Source organism: Schistocerca gregaria, chromosome 1 (genome assembly GCF_023897955.1).
Source record: "Schistocerca gregaria isolate iqSchGreg1 chromosome 1, iqSchGreg1.2, whole genome shotgun sequence".
In the NCBI taxonomy this organism is placed as follows: domain Eukaryota; kingdom Metazoa; phylum Arthropoda; class Insecta; order Orthoptera; family Acrididae; genus Schistocerca; species Schistocerca gregaria.
Window position 1 is genome coordinate 482,847,833 of NC_064920.1, and position 23,638 is coordinate 482,871,470.

A 23,638-nucleotide genomic window follows, 5' to 3' on the forward strand; every position below is an offset into this window, starting at 1 on the left:
ATCATTTGTAAACAATATATGATGGCTGCTCACATAGTCTCCTAAATCGTTTATATAGATAAGGAACAGCAGAGAACCTATAACACTACCTTGGGAAACGCCAAAAAAATCACTTCTATTTCACTCGATGAGTTTCCGTTGGTTACTATGAAATGTGACCTTTCTGACAGAAAATCACGAATCTAGTCGCATAACTGAGGCGATATTGTATGTATGTATTAAACTGGGGACCTAGAAACGACGGTCGCCGCACACGGAACCCAGGGTTATTGTGCGGTTCGGCCTGCAGTGGACCCCTCCCCTCCACCAGACGAGTGTACCCAAAGTGTTTGCGTGGTAGAGTAACGATGGTGTACCCGCACGTGGAAATGGTGTATGCGCAGCAATTGCTGACACCGTGTAACTGAGGTGGAATAAGGGGAACCAGCCTGCATTCGCCGAGGTAGATGGAAAACCACCTTAAAAACCATCCACAGGCTGGCCAGCACCCCAGACTTCGACACCAATCCGCCAGTTGGATTCGTGCCAGGCACCAACACGCCTTCCCACTTGGGAAGCAGCATATTGGACCACGTGGATAGCCATGCAGGAAGACGTTATTCCATAAGCACGCAGTTTTATTACAAGCCACTTGTCAGATACGGTGTCAAATCCTTCTGAAAATCTAGAAATACGGTAGAAATCCCTTTGTCATGTAAGGTGGCAGAATAAATGAAGGTCAATTTCGCACCCTACGTAAGAGTTTTATACATCATACCAGGGAGGTATATGTGACACCTAACTTACTTTAGTTGTAATGAGCAGATTTGCATGTAAGTATGTAATGCACAAGAGATGACACTCAGTCAACAGTATTAACATACTGCTTCTATATAATGCATGTCAGTGAGCAGAAGGTGAAACAAGCAGCGAGAGGAAACGTTTTGTGTGGAAGCCAGTGCGTTCAGACACAAAAGGCCGCACCATGGGAGGCACCACATAAAAGTCTTAGGGGGGCTGCCACAGCTGGAGTCAGTGACCAGACAGGTGACGCATACTGCAGAGCAAGTAAAGGGCCACCAGAAGGAGGACAGAAAGAAGCTTTAGAAAACTGCATTTTGGAATTCCAAATGTGTATGAACAAAACCAATGACGCGGTTGATCACGTGAACAGTGAATGGTACACATGTGAGCGGACATGAAACGTCCCATTGGTGGAAACTAACTAGGAAAGAGTAAAGTGCTGGGATTTCAATGCAGTTCAGTGGTAGGGCCCTTGTGATTGGTAGAGAGAGTTTCCACAAAATAAGAGGAGCGCTCCTACTGGTCGAAAAAAGCCGTGGCGTGAAGAATGAATGAACCCAATTGGGGAGGGAGTTCGGCTACGAGAAAGAGGAAAGCGAAATTTTGGAGGACTCTTCTCTGAACTGGCGTCAAGTGCACAATGGGGTGCATAACGCTCTGTACGATGCATAGGAGAAATTTCAGTGAACACGGCGTTCACTGCAGCTGACGTCCAGCTAGGTATTAGCTGTAGCGTTGTTGAGCTCCCACTGTGGAGAAACGAACCAGCCAGTTAGCTAAATGCCTTTGCAAGGACTGAGAGGGCATTTTAATATGGACGCTGCTACAACCATGCGCGTGGATATCGCCATATTGCATGTTGCATGACTTGGAACGTTTGTGTTTCTCACATAATAAGAAACATAGGGAGAGTTTTTGCTGGTAAAATCAGCGAAGGCTTAATCAGTTTTTTATGGGAATTTCAGAGGATGAGAGCAGCCATGCAGATGACAGCTCATCGCAGCTAAGGTAAATACCGCGCTCAGAGGTCTAAACTTGTTGGTTCACCAGCTCGCGTCCACTGTAAACTCGAGCGACCTTGGGTAATCTTTTGCTCAGCTTGTCATTAAACTGACCATCCTCAATAGACATGATTTTTCATCCTAAATAGTAGCGAACTTTGAACTGGAATCGGATGATTTATCATAGTACTGGCCAACATCATGACATAGTCGTAAGAACAATTTTGTAAAGAAACTTCTACTAAAAATTTAGGAGTTTAGGATTATTTCACTTTATGAGGATGAGATGCGTCTGTTCGACAACTGTCGTAACATTGTCACATGGTAAACTGTGTAAATGCGTGTATGTATATACACTCCTGAAAATGGAAAAAAGAACACATTGGCACCGGTGTGTCAGACCCACCATACTTGCTCCGGACACTGCGAGAGGGCTGTACAAGCAATGATCACACGCACGGCACAGCGGACACACCAGGAACCGTGGTGTTGGCCGTCGAATGGCGCTAGCTGCGCAGCATTTGTGCACCGCCGCCGTCAGTGTCAGCCAGTTTGCCGTGGCATACGGAGCTCCATCGCAGTCTTTAACACTGGTAGCATGCCGCGACAGCGTGGACGTGAACCGTATGTGCAGTTGACGGACTTTGAGCGAGGGCGTATAGTGGGCATGCGGGAGGCCGGGTGGACGTACCGCCGAATTGCTCAACACGTGGGGCGTGAGGTCTCCACAGTACATCGATGTTGTCGCCAGTGGTCGGCGGAAGGTGCACGTGCCCGTCGACCTGGGACCGGACCGCAGCGACGCACGGATGCACTCCAAGACCGTAGGATCCTACGCAGTGCCGTAGGGGACCGCACCGCCACTTCCCAGCAAATTAGGGACACTGTTGCTCCTGGGGTATCGGCGAGGACCATTTGCAACCGTCTCCATGAAGCTGGGCTACGGTCCCGCACACCGTTAGGCCGTCTTCCGCTCACGCCCCAACATCGTGCAGCCCGCCTCCAGTGGTGTCGCGACAGGCGTGAATGGAGGGACGAATGGAGACGTGTCGTCTTCAGCGATGAGAGTCGCTTCTGCCTTGGTGCCAATGATGGTCGTATGCGTGTTTGGCGCCGTGCAGGTGAGCGCCACAATCAGGACTGCATACGACCGAGGCACACAGGGCCAACACCCGGCATCATGGTGTGGAGAGCGATCTCCTACACTGGCCGTACACCTCTGGTGATCGTCGAGGGGACACTGAATAGTGCACGGTACATCCAAACCGTCATCGAACCCATCGTTCTACCATTCCTAGACCGGCAAGGGAACTTGCTGTTCCAACAGGACAATGCACGTCCGCATGTATCCCGCGCCACCCAACGTGCTCTAGAAGGTGTAAGTCAACTACCCTGGCCAGCAAGATCTCCGGAACTGTCCCCCATTGAGCATGTTTGGGACTGGATGAAGCGTCGTCTCACGCGATCTGCACGTCCAGCACGAACGCTGGTCCAACTGAGGCGCCAGGTGGAAATGGCATGGCAAGCCGTTCCACAGGACTACATCCAGCATCTCTACGATCGTCTCCATGGGAGAATAGCAGCCTGCATTGCTGCGAAAGGTGGATATACACTGTAGTAGTGCCGACATTGTGCATGCTCTGTTGCCTGTGTCTATGGGCCTGTGGTTCTGTCAGTGTGATCATGTGATGTATCTGACCCCAGGAATGTGTCAATAAAGTTTCCCCTTCCTGGGACAATGAATTCACGGTGTTCTTATTTCAATTTCCAGGAGTGTATGTTAAGATTGCAACGTTAAACCAAAGTTATTTACAGCCTACACAGATGTTGTTCTGACCACTAAACCTTACAGTCGGCAGCAAGACTAGCATGAAACTTGGCACACCATTCCACAAGAGCTAAATTTCATGTGACTAGGGCCTCCCGTTGGGTAGACCATTCGCCGGGTGCAAGTCTTACGAATTGACGCCACTTCGGCCACTTGCGCGTCGATGGGGATGAAATGATGATGATTAGAAAAACACAACACCCAGTCCCCGAGCCGAGAAAATCTCCGGCCCAGCCGGCAATGGAACCCGGGCCCTTAGGATTGATATTCTGTCGCGCTGATCACTCAGCTACAGGGGGCGGACTCCACAAGAGTTGCTTTTGACAGACATGGCGCTCCGTACACACGTTTCATTCTATGATGGGTGTCTACAGGTAAATACTTAGACACCAAGGAAGGAACTGCAGCACATTGATCCTGTTTGGACGCATCTTGTAACACCGTCACAACAGTTCTTGTTCCCGTACTTATCGCATGCATGTCACAAAGACACGAATATCACATTAATCCTTTGTCTACACGGTGGTGTTTAGATACCTGCGTTGGCGTCGCGGTACGTGTTATATACGCTGCAGCAACGCCCTCTAACGGAAATTTTTTGATCACCCCTTGTGTGTATGACCCGAAGTACGCGGACTCACCTACGTAACGTGGAACTGAGTAGTAGATATCGCGGGGGACTAACCAGCCGCTGTAAAATAGGCGTGGCCGAGAGGTTCTAGGCGCTTCAGTCTGGAACCGCGCGACCGCTACGGTCGCAGGTTCGATCCTGCCTCGGGCATGGATGTGTGTGATGTTCTTAGGTTAGTTAGGGTTAAGTAGTTCTACGTTCTAGGGGTCTGACGACCTCAGATGTTAAGTACCATAGTGCTGAGAGCCATTTGAACCATTATTTTTGTAAAATAGGCGTGGAGTATTGTGTTAGCAGCAGAGAAGCAGGAGCAGCAGCAGAATGGGTCGGTCAGGATACGTCAGTTACTTCGAAGTGAACTAGTGATTGGATGTCACCTGGCTATCAGATCAGTCAGGGACACTGCAGCCCTTCTAAAGCTGTTCAGGTCTGCTGTTGGTGATGTGACTGCGAAGTGGAATTGCGAAAGAGCAGCCACAGTTAAACCAAGAACAGACACTCCCGTGTACTGACGGTCCGGAGGCGTAGAAAATTGCGGGAAATGGTTGAAAAAAATTATATGAAATTAGCGGCAGGGATCATTCAGGACAGCTACTCATATTGGGCAAGCAGTAAAGGAAACAAAAGAAAAATTCGGAGTAGGAATTAAAATCTATGGAGAAGAAATAAAAACTTTGAGCTTCGCCGATGACATTGTAATTCTGTCAGAGACAGCAAAGGACTTGGAAGAGCAGTTGAATGGAATGGATAGTGTCTAGAAAGGAGGATATAAGATGAACATCAACAAAAGCAAAACGAGGATAATGGAATGTACTCGAATTAAATCGGGTGATGCTGAGGGAATTAGATTATTAAATGAGCCCCCTAATGCAGAAGATGATTTTTGCTATTTCGGGAACAAAATAATTGAGGATGGTCGAAGTAGAGAGGATATAAAATGTAGACTGGCAATGGCAAGGAAAGCCTTTCTTAAGAAGAGAAATTTGTTAACATTGAGTATAGATTTAAGTGTCAGGAAGTCGTTTCTAAAAGTATTTGTATGGAGTGTATCCATGTATGGAAGTGAAACACGGACGATAAATAGTTTGGACGAGAAGAGAATAGAAGCTTTCGAAATGTGGTGCTACAGAAGAATCCTGAAGATTAGATGGTTAGATCACATAACTAATGAGGAGGTATTGAATAGGATCGGGGAGAAGAGAAGTTTGTGGCACAACTTGACTAGAAGAAGGGACTGGTTGGTAGGACACGTTCTGAGGCATCAAGGGATCACCAATTTAGTATTGGAGGGCAACGTCGAGGGTAAAAATCGTAGAGGGAGACCAAGAGATGAATACGCTAAACAGATTCAGAAGGATGTAGGTTGCACTAGGTACTGGGAGATGAAGAAGCTTGCAGAGGATAGAGTAGCATGAAGAGCTGCATCAAACCAGTCTCTGAACTGAAGACCACAACAACAACATTCATGAATAACCAGTAGTCCATCTAGTACTCTGGATGTGGTTAGCGAATTAAAAAATATGGAGTACAACAGCCAAGTAGCTTCTCATAAACCACAAACTTCCGTATTCAGTGCTAAGAAACGCTGGATTTGGCGTAAAGAGGTACGTCACTGGACAGTAGGTGGCCGGAAACGATTGATTAGGAGTGATGGATCACGTTATACCTTGTGGAAATCGGACGGAGGGTTTTCGGTCTGTTGAATACCCTGGGAAAGTTACCTGCCAACAGTGAACCACGGAGGAGATCGTGTTAGGGCATGGGGTTGTTCCTCATGGTTAGGATCGGATCGCTTTATTGTGCTTAAGAAAACGAAAATGTGGAAGAATTCGAACCCGTTTTACAGCGCTGAGTACTGTGTACAGCAGACTAATGGTTCGGAGATGATAATTGTGTTAGCAATGCAATGGACCCAGTCACACAGCGACATATATGAAGCAATGGATTGTGGACAGCGACATTCCTGGAATTGACTGAACTACCCCAAGTCTCGATCTGAGTCCAATGGAATATCTTTGGAGGAGTTAGAAAGTCGACTTCGCTCCAGAACCCAGCGTCCAACACAAATACTTTCTCTAGTTTCAGCTCTTGAGTAAGAGTGGGCTACTGTGTCTCCACAGACATTCGGACGCCTCATCAAAAGTGTCCTGAGCAAAGTTCAAGCCGTTATGAAGGCGAAGGTTGGACATACACCATATTAGTGTCCAATAATAGGTGTCTAGATACAATTCATTACACAGTGAATACCTAATTACTCAGAAAAAAATATCAATGCACAACCTTCGAAATATTATGTATATATGCAGACTAAAGCAAGGAATGAAAATTTGTACCAAGACCGGGATTCTAATTTGGGTCACCTCCTCACTAGGCAGATGTACTAACCGCTACGCCAACCAGCTACAGCGGCTTTGTTCAACTGCACAGGCTACCGTTACACACCTCCCACCTCAATCCAAATTCCCATCCACTCCTCGGTCCTCTTGGTATTCTCCCACATCTCGAACTCCACTGCAGAGGTTCTACCACTGTACTGGAATAGCACCTCATCATAGAGCGAAACAGGGGATCGTTCATGAAACCCATGCATAGCTGCTTTAGTGACGTGAAACTGTATGGCTCCAGAGACCTTTCCAAGTTTCAAACATGTATGACAGGCATGTTGCCAAATACAGTTGGAGAGCCTCTGCAAATCTGTCCGACTTTAGAGAGAATGGACCAGGGAGTGAATGGGAATTTGGATTGGGGAGGGAAGTGTGGTAGGGTAGTCCATGCAGCTGTGCAAAGCCACTGTACCGGGGTGACGTAGTGGTTAGCACATTCGACTTTAGGAATAATGGACCAGGGAGTGAATGGGAATTTGTATTGGGGAGGGGAGCGTGCTAGGGCAGTCCATGCAGTTCTGAAAAGCCACTGTACCGGGATGACGTAGTGGTTAGCACATCTGTCTGCTGAGTAACAGACCGGGGTTCGAATGCCGGCCTTGGTAAAAATTTTCATTCGTCCCCTCATAATGCATAAAAATTATAAATATTTAGGGCTTGAAACGGACTACTGGAATCAGAGTTTCATTTTATTTCACTTTCGAAACATTGTCGCCTGTTATGTAGACATTCCGATCAGTCAAGTGTGCCCCGTCATCAAGTCCCACATGTTCAAAGGCGTAACGAGGCCGTGTCGTCACTTTCAAGGACCCGGCTCGTGTCTCCGCTATGGGAGTGTCGGGGTGACGCCCAACGCCCGTCGCCCGATTTACGACTCTTCGGCGAGTAGGGCCGCGTCTCGGCGCGCCATGCATAAGTGAGGACGCATTTACCGGCGCGACATAACGCCCGGGCCTGCCGACGCGCCGGGAAGTTGCCAGCAGCAGGCACGGCACCCCCGGGGTGGCCGCAACTTAGATTACGGCCCGCACGCATTCCTGTCGCCAACTTGCGAGCGGAGCGCCAGCTGCGCTTTCTCCATCTCCTCCCCACACCCCCCTCCCACCCATACCCTCCCTCTCACTCTGTCCACGAGAGCGTGGCAATTTACATAAATATGCCTCCTTTAATGGCTAATGCCGTCCGGCCGCACGCCACCGCTTTATGCCTGACGGATGGCGACTCTGGAGTCTGTGCCCGCAGCCACCTCTGCTGTGTAAATCGCGAGTGTGGTCTGCTCTGCTCTGGTGAAGAGCCTCTTCCGCCATCCTCAAAGCGACGCCGCGTGGGACCTCTTCTGCTCCCTCTGTCAGGTCCCCCTCCCCCCCCCCCCCCCCCCACCCCGACTCCCGCGCTACCCAGAGGGCGGAGTGACTGAACACGTACGCAAAAGAACCCTGCCTCAGCTCTCTCTACTCCACAATTAGCCCAAGTTTTTCGGAATGTCATAGGTAAGTACTTCAAAAACATATGCTAAATAGGATGTCATCCACCAAAAACAAGTGACATTCCTGCAGGCTTACGTAGGTCAGCTCGAGAAACAGGCAAGAGAGCCACATTTGAATCAAATGGCACATTGGCCACCTATTCGGCGACTGAGACAAAAATTTCACTAACTGTGGCAGCTCTTTTTTTTTTTTTTTTTTTTTTTTGCTTTATTTCCACTGCGCGTTTCAGCGACTCAGATCTTTGTCATCACATTGATTTATGTATAGAGAGGTAAGAACAGTGTCAGCTACTGTAGGATTTCGTAAGTAAGAACAGTCTACGGTAGTTTCCGTAGTGGCTTTGGTTATTTACGTTAGCATCCGCTTTACATGTGCCTTAGTTGTGTTGCATAGCTGTCGGGCGTTATCTCATAACGATCGCATCTTCTACTCGTGTAATCAGTGTCTGACTAAATGTGGTGAACCGTCCAGAAACTGAGTGAGGATTTATAAAGGCCCAGGTAACACACAGAATATTTTTGTTCTCTATAGTTACCCTCTTGTCCGCTACATAAAAATAGCAAAGTTGAAATTATCAGTTGAGTCAGGTTCTTTTTTCGAAAATTGTTGATCTGTAACATGTAGGAGACGAATTTTGTAGTAGAAATAAAGGAAACAATAGATATTTATCATATAGCGTTTAAAAAAACGCAAAACAAAAAAATATCAAACATCCCTTCAATACTCCATCGAACGTATATAAAACGTGTTTGTGTTATTCATAAGTAACTTCCGTATTTACCAATAACAACAGGAAACTCTTGCCCTAGATAATGGCGTGGAACGTTCTATTGAGTACAAAATTCGAGGTGATAATTATTGAACTGTACGAAATAAAATAGTCTTTAACTTCTGAACCGTTTGCATTAGGACATTCAAACCGGACGATTGGCCGCGTGGTCTGGCGGGAATTAGTACGCGCATGCATGGTTTGGTTTAGCGACGAAGCCCACTTTCATTTGGATGGGTTGGTCAGTAGGCAGAATTAGAGCATTTGGGGGACTGAGAATCCACATTTCGCGGTCGAGAAGTCTCTACACCCTCAACGTGTGAGTGTGTGGTGTGCAATGTCCAGTCACGGAATAATCGGTGCGATATTCCTTGGTGGCACGGTTACTACCGAACGCTACTTGTAGGTTTTGGGAGATGATTTCATTCCCATTATCCAAAGTGACCCTGATTTCGAAAATATGCGGTTCATGCTAGACGGAGCTCGACCCCATCGAAGCAGGAGAATATTTGATGTCCTGGAGGGGCACTGCGGGGAACGCATTCTGGCTCTGGGGCATCCAGAGGCCACTGGCATGTGCCTCGATTGGCTGCCATATTCTCCTGATCTGAGTACATGCGACTTCTTTTTGTGGGCTATATTAAAGACAAGGTGTACAGCAACAATCCCAGATCCATTGCTGATCTGTAAACAGCCATTCAGGAGGTCATCAACAGCATCGATGTTCCGACGCTTCAGCGGGTTATGCAGAATTTCGCTATTCGTCTGCGCCATATCATCGCCAATGATGGCAGGCATATCGAACGTGTCGTAACCACATCCGAAGATCTGTAGTGACGTTTTAATGTGTAATAAAGTGTGTGCACGCCTTCGCTTGTGACCAGTTCACGTATATTTCATATAGTTCAATAATTACCACCCTGCAACAACATCAATTGTACACATCTCTTATATTTTTCATCTAAACTGTACTTGCAACAAAATTAATTGGTTTGGTTGCATAAAGGCGCAGAAGCTGCGCGATCAGCAAATTTTTATTGCCGCGCAGGATTAGCCGAGCGATCTAAAGGCGCTGCAGTCATGGACTGTGCGGCTGGTCCCGGCGGAGGTTCGTGTCCCCCTCGGGCATGGGAGCGTGTGTTTGTCCTTGGGATAATTTAGGTTAAATAGTGTGTAAGCTTAGGGCCTGATGACCTTAGCAGTTAAGTCCCATAAGATTTCACACAAATTTGAACATTTTTTGAACAATTTTTATTATTTATAAACTTGCTGTAAGGGATAAAATACACTATGGACTAACACTGAATAATTTTCGGCTCTAATTATGCACAAAACAAACAACCAAACAAACAAAAAACGAAGAGAAGTAGCCGGCTGCGAGCTTCTCCCTTACACATGCATGCATGTTTCTTTCCCTATCAATGCTACATATACTAATGGTAATCCTACCATTTACTACGTCACTTATGTAGTGTACCAAAACTACCGAACCGTTGTTTCGCTAGAGCACAGCTCTGTTAATGTGTATTAACACGATACAAAATGTATTTACGACTTTTGTATAATCTGCGACACTGTCTGATAGCAGGAGAAACAACTATTTAAACTATTTGTTTTGTAGCGGTCTCTGATTGCAAAGATGAACGAAAATACAGAAATATGGAGGTATAATAAGGGGAGATGGTGACATAGACTTGTACTTTGCTTTGAAGCTGGCGCAGCTGTATTAGATGCCTCAAAACATTAGCAGGCTTCTGCTTACGATCGCTTCTTGTTTTTAATTTTTCTCGTGCGTACGCCACATTTGTTTTAAATAGTAAATTATTCAGTGATTTCGTCAATACACAGTCTCTGGAAGGCATTTTTAGACGTTTTTCTCGTCTGAAGTGCTTACTGGATCCAGTAATACAACTCATTTGGCCTCCTTGATGTAATTTTCTTTGTGTTATATTTTCCGGATAACCAAGAAGAGGATTATGTGAAGTGAAAAAGCTACTTTCGTAATTATCTTAATACGGACTGACAGAACTGATGTTCGTTCTACGTCCTCTTCCCGAAAATACTGAGAATATAATTTGATGAGTTTTGTCGGTTTCCAATCTTTCCTTTTGAAACGTTCACCCAGAGAGATTTTTTAGTTATTTTGATAGCAAATCTAAAGTCGAATGACAAACATAAAATCACTGCAGTAAACAGCGCAACCTAAACTAAATTGTACGAAAGAAAATATTGCTTGAACGACTCCACTTACGAATTAAATGTGATCCCTTGCACTTTAGACTTTAATTATAACTATTAGTAAAACTGTAAACGACACAGGCCAGCAGTTTTGATGAACACACTTCCACCAGGACCTAATGTTCGGGGCAACTGGTATGGCGCATGTCGGTTTCATGTTTGTGATGTCCTGACAAAATGGTTCCAATGGCTCTGAAGACTATGGGACTTAAGTTCTGAGGATATCAGTCCCCTAGAACTTAGAACTACTTAAACCTAACTAACCTAAGGACATCGCACACACCCATGCCCTAGGCAGGATTCGAACCTGTGACCGTAGCGGTCGCGCGGTTCCAGACTGAAGCACCTAGAACCGCTCGGCCAACGAGGCCGGCGATGTCCTGTCAATCCCCCTTATTATGTCTCGAGTGTAAAAGCAAAAATACATCCAGTGATGACAGTCTTCCTTTTCTGCCTTCTTACGTCACATACATCATCACTTGTACTTTGAAAACTCTGAACTAAACGAAGATGGCGTTTAGAACAGAATTACTGCAAAGAAGGTGAAAAATAATATTATTACCAATAGCAGAAAACAAAAACAGAACGCTAGTTTGGAATAAGCCTCAGACCTTTGACGTTGCGTGTGATATAAAACGACAAAAAAATAAGCCAGTGTACATGTTTTTAATTTTGCAATTACTTTTATTAATCTTTGCAATCAATTATTCCCACAAAACAATGTTTGTAGTTAAATAGTGTTTTATATTTCTTCTGTTACTAGACATTGCCACAGCTTATACCAGAGTTGTAAACACAAAAATACATGTGCAGTAACTCCCATAAATCGGCTTGATGATAAATGCTTAAGATTCTGAATTGCGCAAAGGAAATGAGACATAAGTAAATTTTACTTTTAACGGTTATCTAATTGTTTGATTCGAAATCAGTAACAGTCACGATAACGTCTAACTAAAACTGTTCGCTTTTAAAGTTATACCTTTGTAATACAAACGTAGGCTTCCGCGGCCGTTGTCGCTGTCGAAAAAATTCTTAAGGGTATGTGGCCTTGTTGACAAAGTATAAAATTCTGATCCATATCCACCAGTTGCATTGGTGCCCGAATCGTCGAAAAATTTTACATGCTCACAGTGCCATTACATATCGTTAAGGATTTTATTGACAATTAAACCTGTGTAGGTTGTCTAACAGTTTTTGCAAAAGTTTTCAAAAGTTCCTCACAAGACTGCTTGTTCTTACCCCGTAATGAATCCATAGACGTTCCAGTTTGAACTCTGTAGTTCAAAGTCACCTGCAACTAATATTGCTTGATCTCGGTATTTCCGTGCTCCTGAGCGTAGACATTCTTTGAATGACTGTAAAACTGCACGGCGGATTCAGGTGGCTGGCAAAAACATCCGACAATCAGCTAATTTCACGTGGACGTGTTCTACCGGTCCATATAGCTTCACAGTCACTCTGAAGTTCGACCTCAATAGAGGCAATATTTTTGTAATCTGCCGTGAACTCTCCCCATCTAAGCTACAAGAATTATCCAATCGTTAACAAAGCTCTTCTGATATGGATCAAATCTTTTCTTTGCGCATCAAAAACGGCAGACTCGCTGGACGTTTATTCAAAGTTCTTAAATACTCTATGTACAATACCCTTTGAATAATGAAATTCTTCTGCTGAATGTACCACTCAAGCTACCAAGAGAATTAAAAGTTCCTACTTAGTTTCACTTTCGTTTTGTGAAGCTTGTTGGTAGTTGGGACCACAATACGACAGTTGAAGTTAGGTAAGTATCTCCATTTTGAGCCGTTCTACGTATATGCTAAGAGACGAATGGGGAAAGCGCTCTGAGCGGGCTGCAAGGTGCCTCTATTCTTGAGGCAACATCCTGAGGGATTCACGGTGGATCCCAGACGCTAGAGCCCATTTTACCTGCAGGTTAATTCCACCTGCGACTAAACCGTTTAAGCCTTCTCCATTCCGTTCCACGAGATTACGCAAATGATATTCAGTGCATTAATCACGAGGATATTCTCTCTCCCAAGCGCATCAAATGGTGCCGTGTTTGTTTTGGATCTTCAGGCGGGTGGAATCCTCTGTGGCGCAGAGATTATATTACCTTTGTGGTAACATACACCTTAAACTCTGTTACCCTTTATTTCACTTTGCAGTCACTATGCTTTGAAAGAAATACAGGAAGACTCCTCTTGAAATCAAGGGGGTAGTCAATCTATTTTACTTAGTTCAGGTAAACACGCAGTTACCGCTTACAGCGTCACAGGTGACAATACAAGATTTACGTAATTTCTTGTATGATCAGGTATTGCTAATATAATGAGGGAAAATACTGCAGTACTCTATTCATTAAGACAGTCTGATACCGACGTACGTAATTTTTTTTTCTTTGTGTAGTTAGTGATGTGACAATTTCTATGAGATCGTCAAAAAACTGAGCTCTGGCATTAAACTTTCCATGTTACCAGCCCCGAAAAAGAAGAACTAGTAAAGACATTGGCCACACGTACCTCAGTATTTCGGTATCAACATTCCTTACACAGCGAAGTGACTAAAGTCATGGGATGCCCTCCCAATACCTTGTCGGACCTCCTTCTTCACGGCATAGCGCAGCAGCTCGGCGTGATACCAACTCAACACGTCGTTGGAAGTCCCCTGCAGATATACTGAGCTATGCTGCCTCTATAGCTGTCCAAAGTGTTGCCGCTGCAGAATTTTGTGCGTGAACTGACCTCTAAATTATATCCCATAAATGTTCGACGGGATTCGTTTTTGGCGATCTGGGTGGCCAAATATTCGCTCCAACTGTGCAGAATCTTCTTCAAGCCAGTCACGAACAATTGTGGTCCGATAACATAGTGAACTTTATCCACAAAAATTCCATCGTCGTTTAGAAACATGAGGTCCGTGAGTGGCAGCAAATGGTTGCCAAGTCGCCGAACATAAGCAGGATCCAGTTCATTCCATGTAACCACAGACATCACCATTATGGAGACATCACCAGCTTGCACAGTGCCTTGTTTCCACCTTGGGCCCATGACTTTATGGGCTTTGCGCCATATTCGAAGCCTACAGTCAGTTCTTACCAATGAAATCGAGTCTTATCTCACGTGGCGACGGGTTTCCAGACGTCTAGGATCCAGCCGATAAGGTAACGAGCCCAAGACATGCACTGCGAGCGACGTCGTGCTGTTAACAATGGCAGCTGCTAACAATGGCAAGTTGTCAGCTTGCGTAACTCAAAAAACGGTTCAAATGGCTCTGAGCACATCTGTGATCATCAGTACCCTAGAACTTAGAACTACTTAAACCTAACTAACCTATAGATATCACACACATCCATGCCCGAGGCAGGATTCGAACCTGCGACCAGAACGGTCACGCGGTTCCAGACTGAAGCGCCTAGAACCGCACGGCCACACCGGCCGGCTGCGTAACTCATTAACGCAAACTTCACTACAATGTCCTAACATAAACGTTCGTCGTGCATTCCACATTGATTTCTGCAGCTGTTTCTCGCACTATTGCCTGTCTCTTAGCACTGACAACTCTACGTAATTGCTGCTGCTCTCTGTCGCTGAGTGAAGGCCGTCGGCCACTGCGTTGTTCGTGGTGAGCGGTAACGCTTGAAAGTTGGTATTCAAAGACTGTTAACTTCGTCGGGCGGCCGGAATCGCGTTGTTCACCTTTTCACGTGAATCACCTGAGTACAAATGACAGCCCTGCTAAGTGTGCTGCTTTTTTATACTTTGTATAAGCGATACTACCTCCATCCGTACATATGCATATCGCTGTCACGTTACTTTTGTCACCTCCGTGTTTACAAGGACAAATCGATGTGTGACTGCGTGTAGTACGAAAAAATTTGTTGCCAAACGCACTCACCTTTATGACCACTTCGCACCACTCTCCATGACACCAGGGCACACGATTCTTCTGCTGCAAAAGCCTTTGAGGAAATAATCATATGAGACAGTAAACTGTGGAAAGACCAACACTTTTCTCTCCCACTTTTGTTTTGCCGTGGTGTAATTGATTAACTTGATCCCTTGTTTATCTTAACAAAGAATGACACTTTTTCAGCCAGAATGAGATTTTCACTCTGCAGCGGAGTGTGCGCTGATATGAAACTTCCTGGCAGATTAAAACTGTGTGCCCGACCGAGACTCGAACTCGGGACCTTTGCCTTTCGCGGGCAAGTGCTCTACCAACTGAGCTACCGAAGCACGACTCACGCCCGGTACTCACAGCTTTACTTCTGCCAGTACCTCGTCTCCTACCTTCCAAACTTTACAGAAGCTCTCCTGCGAGACATGCAGAACTAGCACTCCTGAAAGAAAGGATATTGCGGAGACATGGCTTAGCCACAGCCTGGGGGATGTTTCCAGAATGAGATTTTCACTCTGCAGCGGAGTGTGCGCTGATATGAAACTTCCTGGCAGATTAAAACTGTGTGCCCGACCGAGACTCGAACTCGGGACCTTTGCCTTTCGCGGGCAAGTGCTCTACCAACTGAGCTACCGAAGCACGACTCACGCCCGGTACTCACAGCTTTACTTCTGCCAGTACCTCGTTCTCCTACCTTCCAAACTTTACAGAAGCTCTCCTGCGAGTCTCGGTCGGGCACACAGTTTTAATCTGCCAGGAAGTTTCACTTTTTCAGCCGTTTGAAATTTTGGCATTACTAACTTCGCTGTCATTCATTGTGTTCCAGTCTACAGTTGCTGAAGGAAGTGTTGGCACCAAAAATAGCGGAACTGCTCTCTGGTGTAGAGTATAGTCTAATCTTCGACGAAGTACAATGATAAATAAATATGTAAATGCCGTGTGACTAGAGTCTCCTGTCGGGTAGACCGTTCGCCGTGTGCAAGTCTTTCGATTTGACGCCACTTCGGCGACTTGCGCGTCGAAGCGGATGAAATGACGATGATTGGGGCAACACAACACCCAGTCCCTGAGAGGAGAAAATCCCCGACCAAGCCGGGAATCGAGTCCGGGCTTTTAGGATTGACATTCTGTCGCGCTGACCATTCAACTACCGGGGGCGGACTACTACAATCATGTCAGTGAGACGTGTGGACCAGTTGGTTCATACAAAACGCGCACGGTGCAACACAAGCGATAAGTTTATAACTGTATCCGTATCTACATGCATACTACACAAACCACTGTCAAGTGCATGGCGGGGAGTACTTCCTGTGGTATAACGTGTTAGGATTTCAACCCATTCCATTTTGATATGGAATTCGGGAAGTCTGGATATTTAAACGCATCTGTTCGCGCTGTAACTACCCAAATTTTGTCTTCGGGATACGTAGGGGGTTGTAATGTCTTTCCAAATGTCTTGCTCTTCTTCAGGATACTTACTCAGAACTGTAGGTCAGCCTCTTAGTCATAAACATGAAGATTAATATTACTACTGCGGAACACGTGTAGGTTGAAAGGCTTACCTGCCAATATCTGGGACACATAACGCAAATGTAGCATAATGTAAAAACTTTTTCCATTGTCAAAGTATGTAATGGCGAACTGATATGCAACAAGTGAAGTGGGCGATTTGAGGACTCCGCTACAAAGTGGTATAACCATAAACTATTTAAAATTGTTCCCACAAGGGTTCACGAGAACGCAGAGCCCAGGAACAAAGGGGTCTGATTTAGAGAGAGAGTCCGTTACTGCACTTCACTTTGGTCGAGAGGCTCCAGATTTCATGCCAGCAGGGATGAACATATTGCTTTTTCTCGACAAGCCTCATGTACGCCTCTCTCTCATACATCAACGAGCCACGCCGCCTATTGAACATTGCACCAGAATGCAAATTACACAAATATTTAACATTTCCTGTACAATCCGTTTCAATTTCGAACGATAAATGCTGAAAACTGGTGCTGATGGTATTGATGGAATTCAGCAAAACAAATATAACTATAGAAATAAATGCTGTAGAATTCATGTTACATTGCTGGAATGAGCCGAATTCTTTTTGTGAGATCCTCCGAAACGATAGGCGTTTGAATAGTCGATGTGCTTCAGCACACAATCTTGCTTGATGAGTACTGTACTGAAAATACTCGTGCCTCGAATACGTGAACCAAGGGGATCACTCTGAAACGTCCCGTTATAAATATTATACATAGCTGTGCTTAAACTGACACACAATATTTTTAGCGCAACGCAGTCTGACTTTCAAAAATCCCTACAAAAGAATGGCCCTGACTAACATTAACCTATACCTTTCACATATTACTTACCTCACCAAAAATCATTCGTTACTCGAACTACTGCAATACAGCGAACGCCACTACTGCCAGCTAAATAAAAGATTCAAACTACGGAAGGCAGTAACTACTGATAGGGATAATTAGCAAATGAAAGATTTTAATAGAGAACAAAGAATGTATTTACCCTAATATCATCAAAAGTCATAATATATATATAGCAGTTCATGACATCCAGTCTTACAAATTTCAAAACTCCGCCATCTCTCTCCCCACGTCTACCACTGCTGGCGGCTCACCTCCAACTTCGCAGCGCTACGTGCTGTTCACATCCAGCTGCCCAACACTACAATGGCGAGTATTACAACAATGCCAACCAGCCACAGACTGCACACAGCACCGCCAGTGATTTTTCATACAGAGCCCTACTTGGCGTTACCAATAAGAAAACCTAAACAGTCTACTTACAACTCTTATCCACAAAAAAAGAGTTTAACATAGAACTTCCTTATCTTTAAGTATCCCTGGAACATGTAAATACACGAGATACGTATTAGTAGGTCGTCCTGTCAGGTACTAGCTGCCAATCGCAGTCACTGCTGGTTACGATTTTACGTTAGTATTTCCTGACACAAACAAGGGGCGCAGTAAAATAAGACCAAACAATTCAAAAATCTAAATAGCTTAACTTTTCCTTAAACAGTATTTTATACTTTTGTTCTTAATCGGTATTTGATGCACAGTATGTTTGTGTGTGAGCCTAAAGGAGTCCGACAGATTAAGATTCAATATATAACAGAGTTTTGAGTAAATTCCGTTTTGCAGCATTTTCCTACAGTACTTACCCACTAGCCTTATTAAGATTTGCTTCACTCTTAAAAGCAATCTTTAACGCTTGTCCGTTTAGATATTGGTTCGCTCGCCGCTCTTCGTCAAGGGAAATTCATTGACTTCTGTAAACACCATTTTCACTCTTCAACCATTCCAGTGATACAACCCTTTCCGTGTAAAGAGCCACGAAAACGTGTGCAGCTGCAACCGTGAATGATAACCTAAACAATTTTAATCTCATACTTCAACGAAATTCCGTCTTAGTGTTCTTGGTACACTGTGTGTTCATCGAAACTGTAGACCAAGGAAAGTCAATAAATAGAAGGTAATTGCAGAAGTTTTGCGAGAACGATGGACGACGAGAACTTGTAACAGTTTAGAATTTGTTTGTTTGCAATGTTAAGGCTATAGTAATAGACACGAAACTGAGAAACTGTACCTATTGTTCGGAAAGAATTTGTTGTTAGAAATTTGACATTTGGCACTGTTTCACAGACGCGAAGCTTAACCTGTTACCAGCATCTTTTTATCTTAGAAAGAAGATATTCTCTCGGCAATGTGTTCTTCTGTGTCATCATAATTATGTCTCAGTTTGGAAAATATTAATAGATTTCAATGGAGTCATGGAACGACTAGAACCTATTGCATTACCTATTTATTCGCAAACCAGTGATTTCAGTCAAGTGATCATTTCATATGGCAAAATAATTACAATGAATCACTGAATACAACAAGGGCCTCACGGAGTAATGCTACGACAAGTTAAAGTTCCGTGGCGTCAAGTCAGAATTGCTTCAGTAGTAGCATTTGAAATGAAACTTTAATAATCAAAGTGCGCTAAGGCATGAAAAACACATTTTCATATGTATACCCACTATAGGTATTCAGAAATTTTTGTTCAGTCAACAAGTGCACAACTCAACCTAGACATTGGTGGAAAGGGCATAAGAAAAAGAAAAAAAAGTTGTGTATATTTGTAATAGATAATCGAGTTGGGTTAATGTTTTTAATAATTATTTAATTTTCAACTACTTTAGTTAGGTGCTGCAATTGAAAACACTTATACATTTGACCTTTAATCCATGCAATTTTAATCTTAGACCATTTCGTACTTACAATAGCTTACCCTACCGTTTTCCATGTAATTTTTATTATAAATTTTCACATATTTGCAGGTAACTTCAAGTTGGCCGCTTGAATGAAACTGGTTGTTTGTGGGTAATTAAATACTGTAATAATTTCCTGGGTTCGGTGATTTCGTTCTTTAAATATGTTGAAGGTATGCAGCTTGTTTACTGAATATTAGTAGACTTGGTTGAATACATATACTTCCATTTTCTTCTCATCTAATGTTCGAAAAGCCTTTTGAACATGGTATGCAGAGTGATGTCCTTACTGAAAACTAAGTTTGGAATTCCAGTGTTTGCTTCAGACGCCACTCATTAGAATAGGATACGGAACTGAATTTCTTAATGTCATCATCACTTCGTCCCAAAGAACACAAAACATCGAATTCAAGTATCTGATACACATTTTTACGACAGATTAACGTTTTACGGTTTGATACGACATCTACGATAATTTCGAAAACTATATTTAGGATATAGTCTTATTTTCAGCCTGCCATTTACAGCAATGACATGTGAACAAGCTATAATTCCCTGAATTCACCTGTCGAATATTGTGTTGTGTGGACAAGTATCACAGCAAGAGCTCACAATGGAGACCCGTCGGGGAACTCATTCATTTTTTTATCGTCACCTTTCGATCTCGCCTTGTTGAGTTCGCACTAAAGCTTGCGTTTGTACACGCGAGCCCCACCTGTAATTAGAGTGCAGTGTGTTCGGGGGCATGCAGTTAATTAGCGTGGGAGAGACAAACACGACGACAACTATAAACGTTTGCGCTGAGCTGCCTGCACAGTTCGGTTGAAAAGTATTCAAAGCTCCACCTGTTCGCCCGTCCATTCGAGTTGTGTTAGCAAAGGTGCTGAAGCGTTCCATAAATACGGCGAAATGTCCCGGCCCCGCAAACAATTACCTGGGTTTTGAACAACCAAAATATGCGTTAGAGGCCATTACTGCCCTGAATTGTACAATACGGATTCATTATTTCTCAACGAATATGAACTGTGAACAAACAAGGACCTTACAGTATATTAGCTTCACAGGTACTAAATACATAATATCTACATGGAACTGACGCTTATTCTCCGGCAAAGAAAGAATAGGCGAGAACTGCCCGTACAAATGTGGCGTGTATTGTTCACACAGAACCCCTGAAAAATCTTTTTATAATTTTCTGCTTGTAGAAGGATATTGTATGTTCGAACAGATTAGTGTTTGCCATCTTGGTCATCCAGCGTAGCGCTGAACGTACTACCTTGCGGCACTGGAAGTTGAGCCACACCGGATAGAATCACCACGGGTTAATGACCTTTGTGTGAACACCCTCATGTATTACCTCTCATGCGACAGTAATGTGGTGCCATTTTTCAACAGGACAATGCTAGTCCTTACATTGTACATGTCTCAAGGAACTGCCTTATTATGACGTACTTCCGTAGCCGAGAAGATCCCAAAGGTGTGTCCCCGACAGAACATGTGTGGTACCAGCTTGTACATCAACTGAGTCCCAGTTTCATTATGATCGCCGTCCGGAGTGGCCGTGCGGTTCTAGGCACTACAGTCTGGAGCCGAGCGACCGCTACGGTCGGAGATTCGAATCCTGCCTCTGGCATGGATGTGTGTGATGTCCTTAGGTTAGTTAGGTTTAATTAGTTCTAAGTTCTAGGCGACTGATGACCTCAGAAGTTAAGTCGCATAGTACTCAGAGCCATTTGAACCATTTTTTTTCATTATCATCGATATCTAGGACATGGACCTAATTTGTGGGCCGTCTTACTCAGAAGAAGGTACAACGGTTTTATTACATCTTTCCCAACCGAATCGTGCCGTACATCCTGGCTAGAAGGAGCTTAACATCACATTGGCAAGTCGGTTGCTACTGCCAAGTTATTTGTAAATTTGTATCCATTGTGTTATCACTGCAGTTACATCATATAACGTAAGGGATCCTGTTATAGCCCCTGCTGCTAATGTCGTCCCCCTAAGAATTTTTAAGTTTCCACCGTTGGTAACAAATGTTTTGCTGCGCCTGCGTGTGTGACTTGAGTACATTGTTTTATTGAGAGAGTTTGGTGTTTGGAAACGTGTAGCGTGGGTGTAAGAGGGAATTCAATTTTTTACGCTGAGGATGGTAAGTCTAGCAGTCAAATTAACAGCCTCCAGTTCCTACTGCGAGGAATGTTTTGTGTTCAAATACTGGGTTGTAGTTCAGTCGTTTGGTGCTGTTTCTGGTGTATAAGTGGTATAGTCAAGGATTTGGCCTAAGTTGCTGCAACGGGGATTATGATAAATCTGTGGATGTTCGTAATTTCGTCATCCTTGCAGTTCCTATTTTCATCCGGGGGCTGGATTTGGAACTGTTATTAAAAATTGATTTCATTTGCTATTTATAAAGATTATTTAATTTTTTATATGTGAAAACGCAAGAGAAGGGAAGAGGATTCGTCGCACGAAATGCTTAGTTTGTAATCCCGAAACATGCTCTTCACCTACACATACATACTAATTCACAAAGACAATTCTTAGAGCCGACCGGAGTGGCCGTGCGGTTCTAGGCGCTACAGTCTGGAACCGAGCGACCGCTACGGTCGCAGGTTCGAATCCTGCCTCGGGCATGGATGTGTGTGATGTCCTTAGGTTAGTTAGGTTTATTTAGTTCTAAGTTCTAGGCGACTGATGACCTCAGAAGTTAAGTCGCATACTGCTCAGAGCCATTTGAACATTTCTTAGACTGCTCAGAAAACTTGAAAACGTTGATCATTCGTGACCTTCAAGTGGTTTGTAACAGTGAAAGTGTATGGCTGTGATTGAATGAGAAAACTCCTTTAAATTAACTGCGCTCTTGATAATTTTTATGGTGGGCGAAATTATGAACACTTTATTTGAATATTTGTTTTTCCCACGTTAACGTTTATGACAGATACTGGCTTCAGTATGTTATAACAGTTTAACTGTATCTTGACTACAAATGGAGCATAAATTCAGGATCATGTATAACAATTTGTAGCCTTTTCGATAATTTTTCAAGACTCATACAGGTCCTAATGTACACTGTAGTCCACAATTAAACCAGCAAACCACTATTTCCCTGTTCTGTGTCTAATTCACTATACAATCATACAAGCAGTCAACAGATGTCCGTATGATCGTGCCCTGCACGTACGACAACGTCAACAATGATATCAGGGCACCTATCAAAAGGGATGGTGTTCACCGGATAGTCCCACATCCACAGTCGCTGTGTACACAGTCACGGACGGTGCAAGGTGGCACAGGAAGACGTCTACCAGGCTCTCTGCGGATGTTAACCATAGGAACAATGGAAGCAGGACAGTCGCAAACTGAAGTGGGCCGATGGCTTAATGTGAATCGTTCTGTTGTTTTTCGGATGTGGTGACAGTTTTTTCGAGATCGAAACTGTATCCCGAAGGCCAGGGCGGGGTCGACTATGTATTATATCAAAAAGAGAGAACCGTTATTTGGCTGTAAGGGCACGACGGTACCTCCTTAGTACTGCAAGGCAACTGGCATCTTACTTCGCAGTATTCACTGGAAGTGTTGTTGCTGGGCAAAGGGTGTACAGAAGTCTTCAGCAGAGTGGCCTTTACCATCGGAGACATGCTTTATGCGTACCTCTTACGCACCTTCACAGAAGGGAACGTCTATATTTGGAGCCGTCATCAGTCATCTGGACGGTCGAACACCTCTTCATGAAATCGTACAGTTAAATCGGCACAATTTTACTACTGTCAGGTATCGTGACGAGATGTTGAGGCCTCGTGTGGGGTTGTTGCGAGGTGCTGTAGGCCCAGAACTCGCATTCCTGGACAATAATCCTTGACCTCAAAGCGCACGCGTGGTGATGTTTTCTTTGAAACGGAAGACATTACATGCAAGGCATGGCCTGCTCGCTCTTTCGATCTGAATCCCAAAGAGCACGTCTGGGATGCACTAGGGACACGGTTTGCATCACGTCAGCATCCACCAACCAAACTGCAAGTCTAGCGAGCAGCGCTGAAGGAAGAATGAGCGTTATTGCCTCAACATGAGATTTATGACATCATTCACAACATGCCCTGTCGTTTATAAGGCTTGTTTTTTGCCAGAGGTAGTCACACGCCCATATTGAGCACGATGACCAGTTGTCGGAATGTTTGTCTAAATTCGTTAAATCGGGAAAAACGAAGAACATTTTTATCTACCGTTATGTATGTTGCAGTTGTTTACGTTCTGTATTCTCTACACTGTTTTCAATTTACTGCCGAGCGGGGTAGCCGTGCAGTCTTGGGCGTCTTGTCACTATTCGCGCGGCTCCCCCCGTCAGAGGTTCGA